Source organism: Pinus tabuliformis, chromosome 6 (assembly GCF_031772625.1).
Source record: "Pinus tabuliformis cultivar Carrire ecotype Pingquan chromosome 6, CPIR1, whole genome shotgun sequence".
NCBI classification, from domain to species: Eukaryota; Viridiplantae; Streptophyta; class Pinopsida; order Pinales; family Pinaceae; genus Pinus; species Pinus tabuliformis.
In genome coordinates this window covers 1,785,030,427-1,785,035,573 of record NC_142292.1, presented here as the reverse complement: position 1 = coordinate 1,785,035,573, position 5,147 = coordinate 1,785,030,427, and positions in this window count along the sequence as shown.

Here is a 5,147-nt window from a genome sequence, read left to right as displayed (position 1 = left end):
CCATGGGAAAAAACCATCAATAAACAATACAAGGGATCCAAACCGGGGCTAAATTCAATCCTATACCACGGGCCAAAACCATTGGATCATGAACGACGGGCTAAATACCACGGGCCAAACATAAGAAACCCCACGTGAGCGCACTTCTCTGCCTTGAAGTGAGTGAACTGGGGGACCGCACTTTCTGAACGGGTAACCTGCGAGTATGACCGCACTTCATGAACGACGAACCTGCGGGTCCGCACCTTTTGAACCAATCACCTGCGAACCTCGTAATTTTCATCATTTTGAGAGCCTAAACAGAGTTTTGCCACTTGAGTGAGTTGCCATCAAGTACAAAACTTGTACCATAGAGCCAAACTAGAATCATAATGCCAACATTGCCGTTCTGCTTGCTCTGCCTTCTGTTGTGCCTCCGATAGTTGTGCTTGTAGCAAAAAGATATCCTGGTCTTTTCCTTTTAATAAATTACTCACCTCTAATGCCTTGTCTATGGTAGATGCTGAATAGGCTCCAGCATATTGGGACAGTTTTGTTAGGTCATCAGAGGGATCAAACTCCTCCTTCCAAACCACGTTGCCCGTCACTGTTTGTTCAGGGAACAGGGAAGGTTTATAAGTCCTTCTCCTTTTCCACTGTCATTTTACTACAACTTTGTGATTTTGGGTTGTAAAAGACATCTAAGGGAGGAATTTCTTCTACTTGCAAAACAATCTGATCGGAGGGATCCTTAGGAATTATCTCTACTTCTGTAGAACTGGGTAGGCCACTGGTTCCACTTGGAACCTGTTTTGTTGTTGTCTCCTGTGTGTCAGCTGCTTTTGATGTTTCGGCTTCCTTCGAGCACTCAAGATTGCTGATGATTGAGTCGAATTACTGCCATTCCTGGAGCAATTTCAGGTCAATCTGGGCATCTACATTCACCTCTGTGCTACTTTGTTCCTGCTCTTTTCTCTGGGTTTCATCTTGCTCTTTTGCCTGGGTTTCCTCTTGCTCTTTTGCATGCACTTCCTCCTGCTCTTTTGATGTAGTAGGAGGTTCCTTAGTGAGTCGCTGCTCAGGCTCGCTTGATTCTGTCGTTGGGGTCATTGCTAACAGATCTAGAGGCAGAGTTTGCAACCTCTGTTCTCTAAGTCTATTAAATTCAACTAACCCGTCATCCTTATATTCCATTCTGGCCAGCGATTTAACTTGGGACATTGACTTGGCTGAGGAGAACAGGTCATCGAACATATCTTCTTTATGATCAAATTTAGTCAATTTTGCCTGTTCAAGTGCATTATAGGCGACTTTGTTTGGATCAAATCACCTATTAGGAAGAGTTGCTAGACTTAGTGCCTTAATTTTATCAGCTTCTTTCTCTGCATGTTTAAAGTCATGCAGAGCGTAGACACCACATCTTAGAGGAAAAGGAGGCCAAACCTGCTTCTTTTTACTCCTCAGAGTCTGTGTAACTCCTTCGGATGTAATCTGATAGGCTACCTCCCTGGCTAACAGTTTATCAGGTATGTACAAAGGGAGGACATGAGGTTTGGCTTGGCTGCCGAAAACTCTTACATAGGTGAATTTTTCTTCTCCGAACCATCTTCCTATGGATGTCAAGTCAACCCCTGCTTGGTAGGAAATCTTAGGAGCAGGTTTATCAAAAATAGAATAGTGAATGGGTAACATAAAACCGTTACAAACTTGATATAAATGGTGCTTATAGTGAGCTTTCCATAACTTCTGATGGTATATATGAATGGGCATGGGGTCTTTTGGAGTCCATCTCCATCCAAGCACAAGAAATTCAGAATTAAAACACAGGGTGTCCAAGATATAGGCACTATAGTAGAATGGGGGAATAAACCTTTCAGTAATGCAGGATTTGCTTCTAAACTCAAGGACTGCGGTTGCTAGCTTATCCGACAGTATAGTTGCCCAATCCATTATTTCACTATTACATGTTGTCTCCATCAAACGAACCATTTCTATAGTGAAGTTTGCGGAATCATGCAACCCCCACAATCTACACATCATTATCCTGGCATAACAATAAGGAGAACACAAAGAATCAACAGAGTACTTACCCGAAGACTCATGCTTGTGTTTTGCTGGATTTTTCCTCCAATCTCGAATGGGTTCGGATTCAATTTCGTTCTCATTTCTGAACTTTTCCAAGAATGCCTTGTTGTACTTCTTCTCTGGTACAGGCAAATGGTACATTTGCCTCAAATCATCAGGTTGAAATGAATCGAAGATTCTCCCATCCATGGTGCAAAAGTTTTTGTTCGTGATTGGGATTTCTTCAATTGCCCACCTCACTACATCTGTATATGGGAGAATTTGTTCCCGGGCTGCTATCCGATGAAGGAAAGAGTCGGATAAATCCTTTAGAGTAGCATCAGATTTCCAAGTCGTATCTGTTGTGGCTTGCACTACTGTTACCTCAGGTTCTTCGGCCTCAATCAAATTATAGGTACTTTGCCAAGTAGTTTTGCCGAGTCCTAGACATGTAGTGTCGGATATCAATCCTTTTCTTTTAGTTCCTAGATCAGCGGTGGGTTGTCCTGTGGCTGGCGAAGCGGAAGCTGTTGCGGTCTTCTTAGACTTCTTCCCCATTCTGCTTGAATTTACTGCTTCGGAAGAGCTTTGCACAGGAGTGAAAATGAGCGTAATGCGGAGAATTGGAGGCGCAAACCAAATATGAACGACATATATTAATCAATGCATGATGGAGGATTAACTTAAGGTGGCCGCGGATACAATCTGTGAAGAGATTTTAGACTGACTATTTCATTAAATGGCCGTTTAAACCTGTCAATCCTTTAAATGCTCATCATATCGTTTATTGGCCGAATGATTCATTCAAGCGTGGCTTTGATGTTTTGGCAGTTGAGCGTAAGTGAATCGCTATCGGGAAGATAAGGCCTTTAATACTAATTAACCGTAATATCCCAGCTTTATCAATCCTTTTTGAAATCCGCGCTTTTAGCTTTATCGCAATCGGCCATCGGGGGAAAGCTTAAATTGTTACATTGGTTCCTTTCGGAATCCCCGATTGCCGATAGCGATATCGCCAATTCGCATCAAGAGTTTTCACTGAGGGCTTTGAAAAGCATGCATGGTACGTCTCTGATCGCCGATAGCGTTATCGCATCGCATCGGAGCGAAAGGGGCTTTTGTTATGATAACTCGTCATTGCCGATATCCGATAGCCTTTTGTGCATTGTCGCATCGGAGAAAATCAATGGGTCTTTTAAGTCATGCCTCCCTTGTCATTGCGATATGCGATCTTGCGATCACTTTATCGCAATGATAAAAGATTACTCATTTATATGTTATAAGACCGATTAATTGGTTTATCAAAAGGTTTTATAATATTTTTATTTTTTTTCGGACCTTTTTGAATAATACTAAGTTGATACCAATTTAAATAAAAAGGGACCCATTTCATATTATAGTTTTGAGAATAAAATTTGTATGAAATGGGGGGTTTGTTGTAGAGCACAACATGACTTAAACTTCTGCTTTTGTATTTCATCCTCGATAACTAAGCAACAAACTCCGCTTGAGCTCCTTTAATGGGAGTTGAAGGCACAAATTCCTTCTTCTGCAATAAATGGAGTTCGTCCATAGTTTATATATTGGACTGATCCGGATTTAAACAGGAACGCAACAAATTACAGAGATAACCATATACACAAAGATGCAGCGGAAATAATACTTCATTTCATTAATGGAAAATACTGAAATATGCTTACAACCAGAAATGGAAATAAACTAGCTAGGGCGATGGTAGCTTATCTCTAAGAAGAGATGTGGTGGCTACATGCCTCTGAACTGTTCTAAAATTGTGTTACAATGAGGCTCGAAGGCCTATTTATTGTTGAGAAACAATGGAAAACCTTTCACATTCTGAAACCTAACCCTAGAAGATGAAACGCCAAATTGTGGGCCCCATTTGGGTAAATTGGTACATCAATTTCCCGGGGTCGTAACTTTGGCATACGATCTCCATTTGACGCGTACAATAACTCATTAGAAAGATCTATCCGAGCACTACCACTTTGGGAGTCAACATGGGTCCATGGACCCATGTTGCCCCAGATTCCCAAAAAAATGTCGTTTAGGGCCTCAAAACGGATCCAGAAGTTCAGGACCCGAAAAACTGCTAAAAATAGTAAACTGTGCTATAATTTAGGGAACTGAAAAACTGAAAGAGACAGTTGTGGGGGTCCAAATGGGATAGGTGGGTGGCCACCAACATCCACCTGGATCATTCCTCCCCCCTTAGGAAGCAATGGTCCCCATTGCGTTGAGTTCCTCTCTAAGATGAGGAAGCTTCTGCTGAGATGGGTCTCTGGTGAGCTGTTCTGCAATCTCTGATGTGTCCAGAAATGGTGGGAAGCATGGTCGACGATGGTCCACATTGAACACTCGGTGCAAGCGAAGGAATGGAGGAATGCTGTGCTTCAAAGCATTGTTTCCCATAGCCTTGGTACTGGTGTAAGGACCATGTCGGAGTGGTCTCAGTTTCTAATGGGTTCTGGTAAGGTGTTCTCTCTGCAGATGCAACCAGACTTTGTCGCCCACCTGAAACTTGTGTGGTACCCCTGTGGGTGAGGAGAAGTTGTTCCTGTGTCTTGTCATGACCGTATCCCTTTGCTGTTGCTACTGCATGGAGGAACCCTTCACGGGGGCCATGGATGTAGCAACGATCTTTCCCATACAGATGAATTTCCTGGTTTGGGAGATGAGCTTGCTGCCTTTCTTAGCGGTGATCAAAGATGTGGCGGTAGGTGGGGCTACCTCCGGTATCCTGTATAATGAATTATTCAAAGAAATAATGACAACACGAGGCCTTGATTCATACACAACATGTCGCCTCCACAAGTATGGTTGGCCTAGTAATACATCACAAACATCCAGAGGTGTAACATCACCAATACCTCGTCTGTGAAGAGCTTGATGCTGTAGGGAAAGCGGCACTGCTGGCGAACTTTGAGATCTCGTCCTTCATGAAGCCACCCGATACTGTACGGCTGTGGGTGTGGTGATACTCACAACCTCCGCTAAAACGAGGTTCTTTTAGCTGCCACTGTCGACAATGAATTATAGTGGCGAACCCTTCACCCACATCTGTGAGTGGAAAAGACGCTCCCCTT